The sequence below is a fragment of the Micromys minutus genome, assembly GCF_963924665.1.
Source record: "Micromys minutus genome assembly, chromosome: X".
NCBI lineage: Eukaryota > Metazoa > Chordata > Mammalia > Rodentia > Muridae > Micromys > Micromys minutus.
This window is the reverse complement of record NC_137970.1, coordinates 87,309,595-87,330,257: the sequence shown is the minus strand read 5'-3', so window position 1 is coordinate 87,330,257 and position 20,663 is coordinate 87,309,595. Positions and strand designations below refer to the sequence as shown.

At 43.6% G+C, this 20,663-nt stretch overlaps 2 pseudogenes across 2 annotated transcripts in view; both read left to right on the top strand.

Annotated features, from left to right (window-relative positions):
• The first annotated feature begins 5,928 nt into the window (after positions 1 to 5,928).
• The window catches only part of LOC308415099 (testis-specific Y-encoded-like protein 1), a 57,875-nt pseudogene continuing 43,140 nt past the window's right edge, over positions 5,929 to 20,663 (top strand). The window contains exons 1-2 of the transcript in view: positions 5,929 to 5,953; positions 6,007 to 6,328. The product of the transcript in view is annotated as a testis-specific Y-encoded-like protein 1 (transcript). The remainder of the gene's footprint in view (positions 5,954 to 6,006; positions 6,329 to 20,663) is intronic.
• On the top strand, positions 16,886 to 18,099 carry LOC308415802 (testis-specific Y-encoded-like protein 1; annotated as a pseudogene). The gene has a single exon. The product of its transcript is annotated as a testis-specific Y-encoded-like protein 1 (transcript).

The following is a 20,663-nucleotide window of genomic DNA, read 5'->3' as shown; positions in this document are numbered from 1 at the left end:
CAGCCACAGTTTCCAGGGCAGATGGCAATCTCTGGGTCCCAAATGATGTAAACCACATTCTTTTGGAAACTGTCACTATCTAGGAGAAGCCTTCAGTCAGGGGCACTGAGAGTCTGCAGAGGTCCACCACCTCCCCTACCCCATGCACTGCCTAGGTCTTAAGTCACAGCTGGTGGAGGGAGAGTCCTCTAAGAGCCTCCAAGACACAAGCCTACCAGTGCTTTTTAATTATCTTTTCTGACCAAGCTGCCTGGAGGCTTCTGCTCTGATGCAACCAAGAGAGCTCTATCCAGGCAGGCCTGCTCTGAGTTCTCAGAGGTGCAAAGCCCGGAACCCCAAAACAGAACCAGTCCTGCACACTGAATACTGTTGTAAACCAATTGTCTCATCCACGAAGACAAAAGACCGAGATCTCAATGAGTTTAAGGCCAGCTTTGTCTGCATATTGAGTTCCAGGACAACTAGGGTTGTGCAAAGAAACCTTGTCTCCAAAAACAGAAAGGCGACCTGGAGAGATGGCTCAGTGGTTAAGAACACTGACTGCTCATGAAGAGGTCCAGAGTTCAATTCTCAGCAACCACATGGGGGCTTACAACCATCTGTAATAAGACCTGATGCCCTCTTCAGGTGTGTCTGAAAACAGTTACAGTGTACTCAGATACATAAAATATATAAATAAATCTAATAAAAAATGGGCAAGTTTTTGTAAAAGTCCAAGAAAGCTGTATGAAGCAGGAAAGAGGATATGGGGAACTCTGAAAGAGATGAGACATATTTTGAAGGTAATTAAATGCCAAGAAAACAGATCAAATTCTAGAGCAAGTAGGTGAATCGTGGATGGAATTTTGGGGCGGATTTAAAGCGATAATAGAAAAATATCAAACAGAAAGAATTTGGTGTTCATCTTGACGGTCAACTCAGCATGATTTCATATGAACTTGGAGACACACCTCTGAGCATGACTGTAATTAATATGATTGCATGAGAGACAAGTTACCACAGTTCTCTTAATGCATGGAGTGTCCCTAAAAGGGTAAACATGGTAAACCCCCTACCTTGGGGAAGAAGGCAGGAGAAATACCTCCTTCCCCACACACTTCGAATGTCTGTCATTCATAAAATCCAGTACCATCAAAATCATGATACTCAAGAGTTATCAAAATAATTCAGGATACATTCTCTTCTGTGAGTTATATCCTCTAAAAAATATTAAAATTATCAACACTACTACATGAAGTTACATAGAAATTTTGATAGAGTTTTACACAAAATAATTTGGGGAGGGCTGCACACATCTTTAGACACAATGGATAGAAAGCAGAGGCGGGCGGACCTCTGAGGCTAACACAAGCCTGTTGTATGTACCAGATTATGGCGAAAAGGAAAAAGAGTTTGTCTCAACAAAACAGAGGAGGGAAAAAAGAAACAAACAATGGTAAAAGCTAGAACTGGAAGGGTACCTACACTTACATTGAAACCTGACATGTTAATGTCTATCCGTGGTTCCCCTTCCTTTTGTCCTTTAGGTGAGATCTGATTGAGCAGGTGGAAATAGGCTTTGGAATCCTAGGAAAGAATTGAACAGACCAGAGTTATCACGTTACCAGATAGTAACTGCATCTTATTGTCCCTTGTCAACAGGGACAGACATTTGGATCTGCTTTTGAGATAATATATGGCATTCTTCAGTCTTCTTGAGAGATTTCCTTTCCTCCAGGAAAGTCCTTCTGTCTGGACATATACCTCTCTTTGAACTTGATTCTGTTATGACTTTACAATGTATGGATGCCATCAACCCAATAAAGCTGTTCTTAAGTGTTTCTGTACCTTCACCAAATTACTGAAGTCAAGGAGCTTGACAGATAAGCAAGCATGAAATAGAAGAGCACAAATCCAGGAGTCATAGAGAAAGAGAAAATAAACACATTATAGCATTACAAAACATGGTGGAAATCAACCTATGGAAACATCTTCTATGATAATTATTTAATTACAAAGAGAGATACAGAAAAGCTTAAGTGAGAAACAGGAAGAGTTGGCAAGATAACATTTAACCCTTTAGGATCAGAATACACTTAACAAAACAAGCTCATCTCTTTTTTCTCCCACAGTGATAGGGACTGAGGTTAAGGCTTAACAAAATTCTAGAATGCATTCCTTTTCAGAAATATTCAAAGCTGGGTTCATAGGAAGATATTTCCACCAACTGGGTACTTCGGCATATGCCTGTGTATAGTTTTTAGGCAGAGGCAAGCAGATTGCAGTTTTGAATCCAGCCTGGCTGACACAGTGAGTTGTAGGCCAACCTGGGCTACAAAGTCAAATCATATATTTAAAAAAACCAAAATGGTGAAAGTTAGTAGTGTGCTTGTCCTGAATGGAGGAAACTATGGATTTAATCCTGAGCACCCCACAAAACCTGAGTGTGGAAAGTCACATCATGTTTAACTATAAAGCAGTTCTGAAGCCATCCAGAGCCATAGTAGACCAATCTTCAATAAACAAAACCAAAAGCAAACAACAACATCAATAAGAAAAAATCATCCAGCTATGGTGGTATCTCTCTGTAAACTAGTGTTCAAGAGGGAGAGGAAGAATCACAGTAAGGTTGAGGCTAGCCTTGTCTACAACTGTGATGTACAATACAGCCTGGGCTACATAGCAAGACCTTATTTCAAAGCATGAGAGACAACAGGACCTGGTGACAGCCTCCAATTTTTTCTCCATTATAATGGGATAAAAATCTCCGAAGGCATCCCATCTCTCCGAATGCAGTTACCTTGATGTCAGCACTGAAGTTGTTGATCCTTTTCCAGCCTGAGTTTTCCAGATGGAAGTTGGCCCGACTCTGGAAGAACAGACATCATTGTTATTCACTGAGCCATCTCTGCAGCAGCAAAAGTTAAACAGGGTAGAAGTAAGCTCCCTATTCTGGTTTAATAATGTAAACGAACGTGAATCCTCAAAATCTGTCTCTATCCCGATATTCTCAAATTGTGTTCTTCCAAATTCTCCCGACCTCACTGTGCAGGGTTTAGGTTTTCACTGTCCACTAGGAACAAGTCTGGCAACTTGCTATACGTTCTTTAAAACACACAGAATGGGCTATTGTTGTAGAGGGACACAGAAGTGGATTTTAGAGAACAGTTTTGAGGAGTTGGTTCTCTGCCACCTTTCCATGTGCTCTGGAGATCAAATAAAGTTCAGCAGGCTTGGGAAGAAATATTTTTCCCCCTGAGCCTCCCTTCATGGTCATGAATTTTTTGCTAAATGCCTTCAGATCTTCCCTTTAAGTATAAACCAAGGAATTGCTGAACAGAACCTAACCCACGTCAAAGTCTTTTAGTGCTGCTGACTCATAGACACTGTCATTGTCCTCCCTGGAGGTCACCTTCAGCTGAAGTTCACCAAGTAGAGAAGTGCAGTCTGGGACCCTCTAGCCCATGCAATACCAAGGAAGATTCAGCAAAGCTCTTTTGTCATGAAGCAACTAAGACAAAGGGAAATTTTTGTTGTTGGTTTGTTAGATCTAACAGCCTCTGCCTTCTGAACTGCTGGGATTTCATAGGTGCCCCAAGCACAGCCAAACATGGACTTTCTGTAAAGGATATTATTATCCATTATCACAGTCAGATCATCCCATTATCATCCTCAAATCCCAACTTTATAAACATACCTTGGCTTTTTAAAACTCAAATTTCCTCTACTTTTTTTATTTTGCAGGGGTGTGGTTGTGGTTTGTGTGAGTGTGTGTGTGTGTGTTTGTGTGTGTGTGTGTGTGTGTGTGTGTGTGTGTGTGTTGTTTCTGAGACCAGGTTGCTATGTACCTCTGGCTGTTTGCTAGGCCAGGCTGGCCTTGAACCCAGATCTCCTGTCTCTGCCTCATAAGATCTGGACCTAAATGTGTGTGCCACCTCGCACAGCTGTTTCCTCTAATTTTAATACTGTTCTGACAAAAGTTGAAATTTTATGCTAGACCCAAAATGAGCTCCTGTCTCCAAAACAAAACAAAGTAGCCAGGTTTATTGGCCCACACTCCTAATCCCTGTGATTAGTTTAATGCAGGAGGATTGCCTTTCAAAGCCTGCTTGGTTTACAGACTGAGACCCTTGCTCAAACAAAACCAAAATGAAGAATAAATATAGAGTATGGGCTCAGTGGAAAGCTAGTCTATCTAATTGTGAACTACACTCCAGTTTCTTACAAAAATGGTGGAATGAAACAGGTGTGCATTTCCTCATAGCAAGCACACCAGTCAAAACTGCCACACCCAAGCTGGTACAGCTTCAGAGGAAGACAGAAAGAGCTGGTTTTCTTGTTCTGTATACATCTGTGTCACACATGGGAGAACTTGCACACACACACACACACACACACACACACACACACACACACACACATAGTGGAATAATCCAATAAGAATATCTTTGAGGTAAAATAGTCTACCTCTTTCATAATTATGGGAAACAGCGCTTTTTCAATGATGTGGAAAGTCTAATTCAATGTGTTAAATGTCTTTCTCTGTGGTGCTGATGACTGAGACTGAGTCCATACTTATCACTGAGCTCTATTCCCAACTCTGCCTTCCAAATATTTCTAAACACATTTTAGCCAAACTCAAATTGTTCCATAACATTTTGTCCTGTTCCCTGGTTTAAAACTTATATTTCTTTTTCATTTTAAAACAAGATTCATTTATTAAGTATATTGTTCTGCCTGCATGTATGCCTGCACACCAGAAGAGGGCAGCAGATCCCGCTAGGAATATTTTCTTTAAAAGAATTAAGAGCATTGAAAATTCATACATCATAGTCTGTGGGAAGCCACCGAATTCGCCATTACAAGATGGCGCCCAGCCCGAAGGGACGGTGGCCAATTTTGAGATAAACAAGCCAAGTGCACATGCACACCTGCCTGTTTTGCTACTCATGCTGACAAAGAGTATGCTAATTAGGGCGCACAGAATGCAACAATCAGGTGTCTACAAAGTCCTCCTAAGCATATATAAGGAGGGCTGGTTTCTGGGCTCTGGGTCTTTCACCACTGCACTCAAACTTGCAATAAATGCCTATAGAAGGATCCTGTTGTGGCACGTCTTTCTTGCCGGCGATAAAGGTGATCACTACAAGAGTCAACTCACCTGGACCCTTAAATGCTCTCTGAGTCTGAATCACCAACCCTAGAGCAAGCACAGGCTTGACCTCGGCACCATGCACACATGTAGCAGATGAGGTGTTAGGTCTTCATGGGGTTCCCTCAACAACTGTAACAGAGGCTCTCTATTAGCTTTTGGCATTCCTGTATATCTTTGGATTGTGTACCCCTAAAATAAAAGTCTTGTCTGGTCTCAGTGGGAGTGGAAGCCCCCAGGCCTGCCATGACCTGACCCCCAAAACACACACAAACACTCACTGAAGAGCCAGGCAGCAGAACTGGGTTCCAACTAGAGATCCAGCTGTTTTGGACACCTTTGGGATTATGGCAGACTCAGACTGTGTCTACTCAGATTCACCAGGAGCAACATCTCATCCTAGGCTCCTCCCCCACTTGGTACACACAGTGGGATGGCTTGAATCTGATGATGTTGGATCACCACCCCCATACACCCCCAGACCACTGTCAGGTACCGGAGAGTTGGGGAGTGTTCCTCACAGGTCTGGGTCCCTATTCTCCAGTTAGAGATGACTCTGAACATATAAAGGTGGTGAGAGTGAGTGAAATGATATCTGAGTGACTGGAACTTTCATGAGAGGCCCGAGCAGGACAAGCTACCTTTGTCCCTGACAGCCATGCCCTCTGTGATGCAGACACTGCCAAGGCAACCTCAGGCAGGTGTCTGTTGCTAGGAGAGAAGGTGGTAACAGGTGAGGGCCTCGCGGGGATCCTGGGGAGTCCAGAGCCCTGGAGTGTCTCAGGCCTTGACCCCAGATGCGGGTTGTCGCAGCTAGTCAGGGTGAGACTCTGTTTTCGAGGGCCTCGAGCCTGTGGCTTTTTTGATACCTAAAGATACGGAGAAGGCCCTAGAAACTCCGGGAGCGGAACCCGAGGCCCACCACGTGAGGATTGAACAGGACACCATCTCGGTAGCATCAGAAGAGAAGTCAGAAGTGGCAATGCACAGGAATGAGGAGTTGATGAAGGTAGAGCTGAAGCCTGCGGGTGAAGAACTGGACATGTACGAGGCTAGTGGAGGAGTGAGGGAGTCGCGGGAGAAGGAAGGGCCTTGGCACGTAAGCATAGATCTTCACATGAACCCGCTGGAGGACATCCAGGTAGAACTGAACACTGTGAATGCTCAGGCTGACAGGGCCTTCCAACATCTGGAGCAGTAGTTTGGGCGGATGCCGCTATACTCTCTGGAATGAAGGAACTACATCATTCAGAATATCCCAGACTTCTAGATGACTGCCTTCAGGTACCACCCTCAGTTATCCGCCATGATTAGGGGTCAGGATGCAGAGATGTTAAGGTCCATAACCAATCTGGATGTGAAGGACCTGAGACATCCGAAGACAGAATGCAAATTCAAGTTTTTTTTCAAAGAAATCGCTACTTTAGGAATAAGCTGATTGTCAAAAAATATGAAGTGAGATCATCTGGTCGAGTGGTGTCTCTTTCCACTCCAATCATATAGCAGAGAAGGTATGAGCCCCAGTCCTTTATTCGCAGAAACCAAGACTTTCTCTGTAGCTTCTTCACCTTGTTCTCAGAACACAGCCTTCCAGAATCTGACAGAATCCCTGAGATTATCAAAGAGTACCTGTGGCTAAACCCATTGCAATATTACTGGTCTATTGAAGGAATCCATAGACCCCGACATTGCCCAATAAGGGAGTCAGTGGAATTTCCCAGGCCTTTAGGCTTCCTGTCAGGTTAACTTTTACCTTTGAAAATGCAAGTGAATGGGTCCCTAATCACCTGCACTTCAGCAGATGCAGTGGGTATACAGTGTGTTGATTTCTTTGCTCCTGACTTTTCTGTATCTTCTGTGTGAATAGTTTCTCCATCTCAACATTAAGACTGTGGACCTGCTTCTGCTTACACATGGCCCCCATGCTGTTCTGAATTCTTATCTGCAGGTTCATGGACAGGGCTTGTACCCTTTCTAAGAGTAACAATGAAACTGTACATTGAACTGTGAGTCCTGTTTTCAGTGTTATCCACTTACTGCCACCTAGATGTCTTTATCTGTTTACCTGTTCATCATGTGGCAGTGTGGGCACAAAAGTTTGGGACAGTTGGCTGGGCCTAAGGTCGTTGTAGGAGAATGCCAACTTCTGTGGGATTTTGTGACTTTTTCTAGGCTATATCACACTTTGTTTACCAGTACTCCTCACCCTCACTCTCCCACCTTTCTCCTGTTATTAGAGAAGAGTAGGTCAGAAACATCTGTAACATTAGGAGTTATAGTTCATTGAGCATTTCTAGAGAGGATGCTCTGTAAGAGGCCACAGAACTCTGCCTTGTCTCTCTCTTACCCACACTTCAACCTGGCTAGCAAGCCCTAGAAAGCTTATAGGGCGATGGAACTAGACACACACTTCCTAATTGTTTATGAAAGAAAGAAAAAGAATGTGATGGGTACTTTAAGTAGGGAAAGTGAGCTGAAAGGTGTATAACCAAAATAAGTCAGATAAGATTGGTCTGTGGATGTAGACAGGATGTGTGCTTTCACAGTTTAGTTAAAGGCGATGGGAAGAGAATTTCTCAGGAAAATACTTTTTCTGAATGTTGAATGTCTCCTAGACAATTCTGTTTAAGGAAATAGTGCCAGTTTTTGGTTTTTATCCTCTCTGTGTGTGATCTGATGTCAGTGAAAGTGTAATATTGTGCTCATATATTACCAATATACAGTAAAATGTGACTTGTTTCTACTTATGGAGAAATTTAAACACTTCTGTTTGCATTCATTTGAAACGATTTGGAAGAATAGTCTTTACAATACTGAAACCTAAGTGAATATTCGTAACAGTTTTCAATATTAATCCAAATTCTTAGAAAGTTTGGATAATTTTGTCTTTAGTAAATGTGTCTATCAAATTATTGTCTTCATGGTAAAATAAATATGTGACTTGACTGCCTTGATAGTCTCTTCTTAAACTGCACATAGTTCTAAATTTTCTTTGTCAGATTAGCACTGCATTATGAATATATTTGTTGCTATTTTTATGCATGATGGTAAATAAAAGCACGGGACCCTGTTGGATAGCTGTTTTCCACACCTTGGCTATAAAACTGTCTCAATGGGTTTGTATAATTAACAAGACTGTTGAATTATCAGATTTTGTAAGTGACAACAATAAACATTATCCCAGAGGTATCAAGAGAACACAGTAATGGTTCTACTGCTTAAAGTGTTATTGTTACTGTTAGAGGTTTGTTGCTTTAGAAGGTTGACAGTTACAACTGTTTACTGAGATTTGAGACCATTCCACACAACTTGTACAGTACTCCCATATCGTCACTCTTCAGTTTTACAATTTGCCTCCACAGATGATATTTTCATGTGTTATTGAAATATGCATTTCATAAGGAGACACGAATAAAGTACTTACCAGTTAATATACCATTTCAGACCCTTTCATCTGTGAAAATATTAACTTTATTATTATCTTCCATTTGTCAGATACTTCAAACCTATTCTCATAACTTCTCTGCCTTGTATTATTTCTGTTCCCCAGTGTGAGATAACCTTTCTAGAGACTCCTGTTTTTGGAAAATATAGTAATTACTCACTGTGCTGAATTACACACTTTTTTAAAAGGCCTTCTGCTAGGTCTTGAGAAAGAAAATGGATAAATTCCATTCTTTTTCATACCTGATATGCAAATAATTTCATGATAAAGTAGGTAAAGAATGGTACTATTTCACATGTTTACTTTTATTTTCCTCAGAATTTAGAACCCTTACAAAATAGAGCGACATGTATTTAGTTTTTCTTGCAGATACCATGCATTGCACATAGTTGTCAGCAATTTATAGACTGAGGTAATGAATCACACAGATGGCAGAGGTAAGTGCCCAGAAAGACTTAATATAACGGGAAGAATCTTCTTGCTTTCTTTGTTGTAAAAGACCACATCCTGGGTTTTGGCATAAGTGTTAGGAAAAGGATGAAGAGTGTGTGGGGGGGGTATGGACTGTGGAGGTGTAGTGAGGCCTGGAGGTGTGGGGGCTGCCTCTGGATGACCCATGTTGAAAATACCTTCCACCTACGTGACCAGCCAAACCAGGGTATAGTACATAAAACAGTTTACTCAGGTCATGGGGGAGTTAAGAGGGTAGTAGAGGCAGAAAGAATAGAGGAATCCAGGCTTGCCATGAGCTTGTGGAGAGGGAGAGGGGGTAAGAGTACAAGAGCAAGAGAAGGAGGAGGGGGCAAGCAGCCCCTTTTAGAGGTTCAGGTCATTGGGGTGTAGCATACCTGGTTGTTGCCATGTAACTGAGAGGTGGGGTTTACCGAATCCCAACAATCTTGCCTTAAAAACCATGATGATAGTTTTCAAACCATTTGTAAAATTGATGTCAGAAGAATTTGCAAAGAAGTTTGATAAATACCAAAATGCTCCTTTAATGATTACACAAGGTTTAGATTTTTAAAGTATAATTTTTCATCTGCAATAATAACACCACTTCATGTTGAATACTCTTGTAATATTTATTATCTTTTGAACATTGTAAGGTAGATCTTACACTGACAATAAGATGTTATACTCGAGGCATATGTTGTCTAATACACTGGCAGTCTGAATTATGGGTTAGTGTTTGGGTATATTTATCTGCTCAACACAGACTTGCTATAAGTAACATGTACTAACTTACAGAGTGTGAAAAACAAGATATTTCAGGCTTTCACATTACATTTTGAGAATACTGTCAGAAGTGGGCTAAATATATTTCATATATAAATTTATATTTATATGGCATATAAATATAAATCAGTTTTCCAATAATGTGGCCAGTCGTAATTATATAGGACATTATTTAATGAATCTCTAAGTAAATATATTTTTAAAAGTTAAACAGTATTACTTTCTTCCCATGAACTGCATATGCTTTTGTGTAATCAAGGTTTATCTAGCTAAAATGCAAGATCAATAATGAATAGTGGATTAAAAAAGGTGAGAAATGTTTATTAACTTGAATGCCTAAAATACAATGAGCTGTTTGTAAAATGTACTGTGCAACTAAGTGTACTTCTGTTATAAGCAGAATAGATTGAGTCTAAATTTACACTCTATGGTTTTTAATTCTCTAAATTCTAGCAAATTATAAAGATTAGTGTAGATTCAGCAGCCTTAGTCATTTTTTAATGTGATTAAATAACATTGATCTGTCTTAGCTATTGAGAAACTCATAAGCAAAGTAGATTGAGACTAAATTTACACCCTATGATTTATAATTCTCTAAATCCTAGCAAATTCTAAAGATCAGTGTAGGATCAGCAGCCTTAGTCATTGTTAAATGTTATTAGATAAGATGGATCTGTCTTTGCTATTGAGGAACTCATTCAATGAAGGGAGAATCACTTGTTTGGTGTTTTCTTTCTTAAAACTCAATATTGCTCAACCCTAAAAAAAATACACAAACAAATTTAGGGGAAAACAAACTGAGAAAGAGGAAGCATCAAAGACATTAAGGACTTCTCAAATTTCTTTACTATTGAGTCCCTGACTAAAGGAGTTGTGTGAGAATCTATTTGTTTTATTTGCATTTTTAGAGCTGAGGAGCCAACCCACGACCTTGTGCTTGCTAGGAAAGCACTGTACCACTGAACTAAGTCCCCTGAGAATTTTAGGAAAGAGTGAGTAGCTTGGAAGCTGTGCTTTATTCACAGCTAATATCTGTTCTAATCCATTGGAGTGACTTCATCCATTTTTCCTGACTTCTCTCCTCCTCTCACTAAACTTCCATCCCCCCTCATCTAAGAACTTCAGCAATCACCAGACAGCTCAGTCACTCTCCAAAATCCTCAAGACACCATCACAGGTGTACCTTGATTCTGTGTTTTCTCTACATGCAAGCGCGCGCGCGCACACACACACACACACACACACACACACACACACACACACACACACTCACAGACATACACACACCTACCTATCTACATACCTTCCTACCTACCTCCCTAAGTTCCTCCTCTTTCTGCGTCTATCTCACCAATATATACAGAAACAGCAACAGTTTCCATAGCAGATGGCAATCTCTGGGTACCAGATGATGTAAACCACATTCCTTTGGAAACTGTTTGTCACTATCTAGGAGAAGCTTTTATTCAGGGGCATTGAGAGTCTGCAGAGGTCCCCCACTGCCCCACACCATGCACTGCCTAGGTCTTAAGTCACAGTTGGTGGAGGGAGAGTCCTCTAAGTGTCTTCAAGACAAAATCCTGCCATTGCTTTTCGATTATCCTTCCCAACCAACCTGCCTGGAGGCATCTGTTCTGATGTAACCAAGAGAGCTCAATCCAGGGAGGCCTGCTCTGAGGTCTCAGAGGTGTAAGGCCTAGAAATCCAAAACAATACCTTTACTGCCACCCTGCATATTGTTGTTAAGCAATTGTCTCATCCACCAAAACACAAGGCCTAGGGAGAATTATTCCCCTGCAAGCCACCTAGGAACTTTGTACACAATTACTCAGCCTAGCTACTCCCTGGGGATATAGCCTTAAGGGTTGCCTCTAGATCCAAACCTGTCCTTCCCAGACAACACTGACCTCAGGGAAAGAAGAACTGCTATACTCTGAACCCTTGCTGGTTCTGCTTCAAGGTTCTCGGGGCAGATAAAAATTAATGAGACTAAGAGACACACAAAGTTGGAGGAAGGAGAGATAAGGCAAATGAAAGACTGAGAGATACAATGGTTTTCTGGTCTTCTAAGATCCTAGACTGTGCATCTGTTAATTAGATAAGCATCTCTGTTCCTCCAGCAAATTCCTGGACAGGGCCTAGACAAGAGAGTCAGGTGTTTTTGACCCTTCACCCTGGCTGATCTCTCAAGATGTTAGGGAATGTGAGCTAGTCAGGAGAAGCCAGGAGGAGTATGCTGCCTGCTTGGGTGTCAGGAATCACAGCCAGGAGGCCATCAAGGCACCAGTCCTGGGTGGTACCCTGCCAGCCCAACCTGTTTTAAACCCCTTTGGGATTATGGAAGACTCAGCCTGTGTCTTCTCAGATTCCAGCAGCCACATCTCGGCTTAGGCTCTCTGCTCACTTGGTACACACAGTGAGGTGACTTGAATCTGATGATGGTGTACCACCACCTCCCATCCACCCACAGACCACTTTGGGGTTCCGGAGACTTGGGAGTATTCCTCACAGGTCTGGGTCCAAACTCTTCGGCTAGAGATAACCCTGAACATAGAAAGGGGGTGAGGTGGGATTTAGATTGGCAGGGACATATCTGTCCAGGAGAGCTAGCTGCCTTGGCCTGAAATATTGGTACAGCCCAGAAGCTGGGGAGCCTGTCCCCAATCCTGTCTTTCTGTGTTTAAAACTGAGAGGTGGTGTTTGGAAGGGCTGTCTGGAATGGTGAATGCTCCGGAGCCTCAAGGAAAACATAGGAGACCGAAAACGGTCTGGTGTACATGGACAGGCTGGTCAAGTACCCCAAGAGCTCCCAGATGCAGGCCTTGGTCCAGATCGCTGTGTAGTGAAATCTCAGTGGTGACCCTGTCCAACCTAAGATGTCTGCCAGTCATCCTTCCTGCACTGAGAACCTGGGAGGCCAGGCTCCTGATTCTAGAGAGCCAAAGCCTGTGTCCCCTGCCCTGTCCTCTGGTCAGCTGGTTTCTGTTGGCTCACAGACAGACCCTCCTGAGGCCATGAATTCCCCAGGATCCACTAATTTTTCCTGTGAAGCCAAAAAGAGAGCTGCTCCCCAGCAGGCAAGCAGGCCGGCCCCATGTTCATAGACACACAGGGACCTGTGCTCAGTAACCTCAAAATAATTCTGCTTGATGGCAATGGGACACTGCCAATGACAACTGCTGGTTGGCATGGGCACTCTCCCTCCACCTTTTCTGTGGCAAAAAATGCCAACTAGCTGAATAAAAGAAGCCACCAACATGTCTGCCGGGCACTAGGTCTTCTCTGCAGAGATGGGGCTCTATGCAGGTCACTGGGGATCCCTTATGAATGTTTTTGCATCTTCTTTTGTGTGTGTGTGCACCCACGAGTGCGCGCCTCTTCCTGTAGGTACACAGGGACATTCTAGAACAAGATGCGTGCAGACTGTCTAACAGATTCAGGAGAATCCAGGTTGCTGAATGGTCCTAAGATGATGGGGGCAAACTGAAGACAGAGAGAAAGACAAGATCACAGGGACAACTTAAGGTCAAGACACCAGCCAAGCCTTGAAATGGCCACCATGGGCCTGAGCAGCTGTTTTTAGAAGAACCTAGGAGACCCATATGGAACCCCCAGGACAATCTGGACCTAAGGGGCAGAGCCTCAGAAGGAAACAAATGCCTGGTCTTAAGACTAAGGGATAAGGGGACCTCTCAATCTAGGTGTCCATCCAGGCCAGCAGAACTGGGGCCCGCCCAGAGATCCAGCCTTTGCCTGCCTGAAACTTCCCCCAAAGGTGCCCACTAAAGCTCACAGCCGCTTCTCTCCTTGAGGGTGCTGAGTCTCAGTCTCTGAGCACACTCTAGGTTCTAGGTCAAAGCTCACTGCCAAGAAGGCTTTCCCAGGATGATCCTGGACTGGTAAGGCATCAGGGAGGTGAGATCAGTCATGGCAGAACTCAGGCCAGAGGGGAAGTTGGAACACCGATTGTGGCTAGGGAAAACTCCCTCAGTCAGTAGGAACTAGGCCCAACTCTGGCTTCCCACCTGGCAGCAGGAGGATCTGCAGGGGACCCAGGGCAATGGGTGGGCTACTTGCTGTGTGTGCCTGTGATGCCCCACATTTCCCTAGCAACAGCCCTAACTCCCACTGGAGAGGACAAGACGGGTCCCGAAAACCTTTGTCTTCTTACCCGGGAAACACAGGTCGGTATCTCAGGTAGCCCTCAATTTGACTTCTGTCAGATGATGTCCCACAATGTCATCTGGTCATTTTTCGACCTCTGATGCCACAGAGAATCCTGACCACACACATGCACAATATCCCAATAAGGCCTCCTGGTACCATGAACTGAAGACAAGTACACAGCCAAAGAAGGAAGGCACATTCCACCCCAACATGCCCCCTTGACAACCAGGCCCTGGTCTTCTGGCCGCAATTATAAGAACCTACTAAGCATCACTAGACATCTGAACAACCAGGAAACAATTAGGTGCTAATTCCAGCTTCCTCACAATCTGCCTTCTTTCACTAACCCTCCACCCCACCCTCACCTCACCCCACACCTTCAGTAACCACCAGGCTACACTTTGGGAACACTTTGCTCTCTGTCCCATTCCAACATCCAGTAGTCACAATCACAGGTTGATCCATCTTTCTGTGTCCCCCTCTCTCTCTCCACACACACACACACACACACACACACACAAACACACACACACACATATACAGTCACACATACTTACCTACTAAACTACCTATCTAACTACCTTCCTACCTACCTATCCTCCTCCTCTTTCTGCCTCTAGCTCACCAATATATACAGCAACAGCCACAATTTTCAGGGCAGATGGCAATCTCTAGGTACCAGATGATGTAAACCACGTTCCGTTGGAAATTGTCACTATCTAGGAGAAGCCTTCATTCAGGGGCACAGAGAGTCTGCAGAGGTCCACCAAATCCCCTACCCCATGCACTGCCTAGGTCTTAAGTCACAGCTGGTGGAGGGAGAGTCCTCTAAGAGCCTCCAAGGCACAAGCCTGCCAGTGCTTTTCAATTATCTTTCCTGACCAAGCTGCCTGGAGGCTTCTGCTCTGATGCAACCAAGAGAGCTCTATCTAGGCAGGTCAGATCTGAGGTCTCAGAGGTGAAAGGCCTGGAACCCCAAAACAGACCCTGTCCTGCCAGCTTTCATATTGTTGTTAAACAATTGTACTATCCACCAAGACACAAGGCCGAGAGGGATGATTCCCCTGCAAGCCACCTGAGAACTTTTTGCACCCTTACTCAGCCTAGCTACTCCCTGGGGATATAGCCTCAAGGGTTGCCTCTACATCCAAACCTGTCCTTCCCAGACAACACTGTCCTCAAGGAAATAAGAACTGCTACACTGAGCCCTTGCTTGACCTGCGTTTAGGCCCTGCGGGCCTAGGTTCCTTACTACGTGGGGTCAGACATAGAGCAAAGAGACTAACAGACACACAGATAGGCGGGGGTATGAGTCATAAGATATAAGGCAAGGGATAGACAGAGAGATACAATGGTTGTCTGGTCCTCTAAGATTCTATACTGTGCAGATCTTAACTCGATAAGAATCTTTGTTCCTCCAGCAAAGCCCTGGAGAAATCCAAGACGAGATGGCCAGGTGTCTTTTGACCCTTCACCCTGGCTGATATCCCAGGATGTTAGGGAATGTGAGCTAGTCAGGAGAGGCCAGGAGGAGTATGCTGCCTTCTTCGTTGTCAGGAATCACAGCCAGGAGACTATCAAGGCACCAGTCCTTGGTGGTACCCTGCCAGCACGATAGGTTTTGGACCCCTTTGTGATTATGACAGACTCAGGCTGTGTCTATTCAGATACACACTGACACCTTGGTAGACATGCCATCTCCCTGAGTTTTATATTACCTTGGTCTACAAATTGTGTTCCAGGACAACCAGAACTACACACAGGGACCATGCCTCAGAAGAATAAACAGAAACAGAAAAAGAAAACAAAATAAGAGAAAGAAAGGCCTGAAATTTTGTGAGAACTTGCCAATGCACACTCAAAAATGCAGCAGTTTTGGGCTTTGGTTGTCTGACAGTAACATTTGTAATAGTAAAGGTTCTTACTCGTCAGGTTTGGGGATCCCAACAAGCCATCCACAGGGTAGGCCATGCTTTACCAGCTCAAACCAGCACAGTACCTGAACCTCTGTAGCCTAAGGTAGGTGATCCCTGCGTCTGTTGAATTCCCTGAATCCTCTCAGAATTCTCAGAGCCCTTTTCTGTGTCCAGCAAGAGGCTCTTCCACCAAGGCTCTCCTGGTACTGGCAAGAGAAGAACCCCCTCCAAGAATATCCCAAGTGGTGTTCCCTTTTCTGCCCAGAGGGGTCCCTGAGTGCTTCAAAGTCCATGGCTCCTAGGTCAGAGTTACAGTCTGCAGAGAAGAGCTCTCACAAAACAACCTTTCCAGCCACCAACTCCTCCAGCATCTTAGAAGGAGTCAGGGGGAGGGGGTATAAACTTACTTGGTCCAGACTCGGCTGCCCAGTGGTAGAATCTCAGACTTCTGGACAGTTGGGATGGCCAGCAGCATTCCCTCTGGGACATTCCCCTGACTCTGCATTCTCAGTTGGGAGCAAAGTAGAAAAGGAAGAGCAATCCTTTCCCACTGAGTGCTGGCTCTGCCCTGTGGATATGAGAAAATTATGATCTGCCCAAGTGTCTCAAAGAGGCAGTGAGTGATGGGCCTGGGAAAGCCACATGGAGTTTATAGGAGCTCACTTTACTGGTCTCTGAGAGGCTGTTTTTTGTCATTAAGTTACTGAAGGAACCGTATAACAAAAAAATATCCATCCAGGATTCAACTCAGATTCACCAGGAGCCAGAACTCGCCCTAGGCTCCTATCCCACTTGGTACACACAGTGAAGTGGCTTGAATCTGATGATGGTGGACCACCACCCCCCATCCACCCCCAGATGACTGTCCGGTTCTGGAGGCCTGGGAGTGTTCCTCACAGGTCTGGGTCCCTACTCTCCAGTTAGAGATGACTCTGAACATATAAAGGTGTCGAGGTTGAGTAAACTAACGTCTGTGCCACTGGACATTTCATGACAGGCCCTGAGAGGGATGAGGGGACCTATGTCCCTGACAGCCGTGCCCTCTGTGATGCAGACACTGCCCTGGCAACCTCAGGCTGGAATCTGCTGCTAGGCGAGAAGGTGGTAACAGGTGAGGGCCTCCCAGGGATCATGGGTAGCCCAGAGCCCAGGAGTGTCTTGGACCTTGACCCCCAGATTCGTGTGGCTGGAGATAGGCCGGGAGAGACTCTGTCTGCAGTCGAGGGCTTCGCGCCAGAGGCGTTTATGATACCTTAAGATGTGGAAAAGTCCCTAGAAACTCGGGGAGCCTAAAACCAGGCCCACGATGTGAGGATTGAACAGGGCACCCTCATGGTAGCATCAGAAGAGAAGTCAGAAGTGGCAATGCACAGGAGTGAGGAGGTGATGAAGGTGGAGCTGAAGCCTGCGGGTGAAGAACAGGACATGTAGGAGGCTAGTGGAAGAGTAAGGGTGTCGCAGGAGAAGGCAGGGCCTTGGCACCAAAGCATAGATCTTCACACGAACCCGCAGCAGGACATCCAGGTAGAACTGGACACTGTTTATGCTCAGGCAGACAGGGCCTTCCAACATCTGGAGCAGAAGTTAGGGCGATGCGGCAACACTCCCGAATGAAGAAAGTACATCATTCAGAATATCCCAGGCTACAGTATAACTACCTTCAGGAACCACCCTCAGTTATCTGCCATGACTAGTGGTCATGATGCAGAGATGTTAAGGTCCATAACCAATCTGGATGTGAAGGAACTGAGACATCCTAAGACAGGCTGAAAAAACAAGTTCTATTTTGAAAGAAACCCCTACTTCAGAAACAAGCTGATTGTCAAGGAATATGAAGTGAGATCATCTGGTCGAGTGGTGTCTCTTTCCACTCATATCATATGGCGGAGAGGGTATGAGCCCCAGTTCTTTATTCCCAGAAACCAAGACCTTCACTGCAGCTTCTTCACCTGGTTCTCAGACCACAGCCTTCCAGAATCTGACAGAATCCCTGAGATTATCAAAGAAGACCTGTGGCTAAACCCATTGCAATACTACCTGTCTCGTGAAGGAATCTGTAGACCCGACGACGCCCAATAAGGGATCCAGTGGGGATTCCCAGGACCTTGGCTTCCAGTCATTTTAATTTTACCTTTGAAAAAGCAATGGAACTGGTCCCTTCTCACCTGAGCTTGAGCAGATGCAACTGGTACGCAGTGTTTTGATTTCTTTGCTCCTGACTTTTCTGCATCTTCTGTCTTAATAGTTTCTCCACCTCGACATTAGGACTGTGGACCTGCTTTCTTTCACGTGGCCCCCATGCTGTTCTGAATTCGTATCTGCAGGTTCATGGACAGGTCTAGTACCCTATCTAAGATTAACAATGAAAATGTACATTAAACTGTGAATCCTGTTTTCAGTGTTACCCACTTACTGCCACCTACATGTCTTTATCTGTTTACCTGTTTAGCATGTGGCAGTGTGGGCACAGATATTTGGGACATTTGGTTGGGCCTAAGGTCATTGCAGGAGTGGGCCAACTTCTGTGTGATTTTGTGACATTTTCTAGGCTATATCAAATTTTGTTTGCCAGTACTCCTCACCCTCACTCTCCCAACTTTCTCCTGTTTTTACAGAAAAGTAGCTCAGAAACATCTGTAACATTAGGAGTTATAGTTCATTGAAAATTTCTGGAGAGGATGCTCTGCAAGAGGCCACAGAACTCTGTCTTGTCTCTCTCTTACCCACTCCTCAACCTGGTTAGCAAGCCCTAGAATGCTAATAGGGCGACTGAACTAGACACACAATTCCTAATGGTTTATGAAAGAAGTATTGAGGTTGTGATGGGTACGCTAAGTAGGGAAAGTGAGTTGAAAAGGTGTTGAACCAAAGTAAGTCAGATAAGATTGGTCTGAGGATGAAGACAGGATGTGTGCTTTCACAGTTTTGTCAAAGGTGGTGGGAAGAGAATTTCTCAGGTAAATACATTCTCTGAGTTTTTAATATCGCCTAGACAATTCTATTTATAAAAGTAGTGACAGTTTTGGTTATTTTCCTCTCTGTGTATGATCTGATGTCAGTGATAGTGTGATATTGTGCTAATATTTTACCAATATTCAGTAAAATGTGACTTGTTTCTACTTATGGAGAAATTTATACACTTCTGTTTGCATCCATTTGAAACCATTTGGAAGAAAAATAGTCTTTACAATACTGAAACCTAAGTGAATATTGGTAACAGTTTTCAATATTAATCCAAAATCTCAGAAAGTTTGGATAATTTGCTCTTTAGTAAATGTGTCTATCAAATTATTGTCTTCATGGAAAAATAAGTATGTGACTTGACTGCCTTGAAAATCTCTTCTTAAATTTCACATAGCTCTAAATTTTCTTTGTCAGATTAGCACTGTATTATGAGTATATTTGTTGCCATTTTTATGCATGATGGTAAATAAAAGCACAGCAACCTGTTGGATAGCTTATTTCCCCACTTTGGCCATTAACCTTCCTCAATGGCTTTGTATAATTAACAAGATTGTTGAATTATCAGATTTTGTAAATGAATGCAATAAACATTATCCCAGAGGTATCAAGAGAACACAGTGATGTTTCTCCTGCTTAAAGAGTGATTGTTACTTTTAGAGTTTTGTTGCTTTAGAAGGTTGACAGTTACAACTGTTTACTGAGATTTGAGACCTTTCCACACAAGTTGTACAGTACGCCCATAACTTTACTCCTCAGTCTCACAATTTGTTTCCACAGATGATATGTTCGTGTGTTATTGAAATGTGAATTTCATAAGCAGACATGAATAAAGTACTTACCAGTTAATATACCATTTCAGACCCTTTCTTCTGTGAAAATATTAACTTTAGTATTATCTTCCATTTGACCCATACTTAAAAGCCTTTTATCATAACTTCTCTGCCTTGTATTATTTCTGTTTCCCAGTGTGAATTAACCTTTCTAGGGACTACTGTTGCTGGAAAATAAAATAATTACTTACTTTTGTGAATTACACACTTTTTTTACAGGCATTCTGCAAGGCCATGAGAAGGAAAATGCATACATTCCATTCTCTTTCAGACCTGATATGAAAATAATACCATGATACAGTAGGTAGAGAATGATACTATTTCACATTTTTACTTTTATTTCCCTCAGAATTTAGAACCCTTATGAAATAGAGCTAAGCGTATTTAGTTTTTTATTGCATCTACCATGCATTGCACATATTTGTTAGCAATTTATAGATTGACGAAATGAACCACACAGATGGCAGACGTAAGTGCCCAGAAAGACTTAATATAATGGGAAAAAGTTTCTTGCTATATTTTTGTTAAAACATGACATCCTGGGTTTTGACATAAGTGTTAGGAAAAGGATGAAGAGTGTGTGTGTGTGGGGTGGGGTATGACCTGTGGATTTGTAGTGAGGCCTGGAGGTGTGGGGATTGCCTCTGGAGAGCCCATGTTGGGAATCCCTTCCAACTAACAGACCGGCCGCTCCAGGGTATAGTACAGAATACAGTATATTCAGGTCATTGGGGAGTTAAGAGGGTAGAAGAGGCAGAGAGAAGTGAGGAGTCGAGGCTTGCCATGAGCTTTCAGAGAGAATGAGAGGGCATAAGGGAACAAGAGCAAGTGAAGGAGGAGGGGGAAAGCAGCCCCTTTTAGAGTGTCAGGTCATTGGGGCGGAGCATACCTGGCTGTTGCCAGGTAACTGAGGGGTGGGGCTTACAGAATCTCAACAATCTTGCCTTAAAAACCATGATGATAGTTTTCAATCC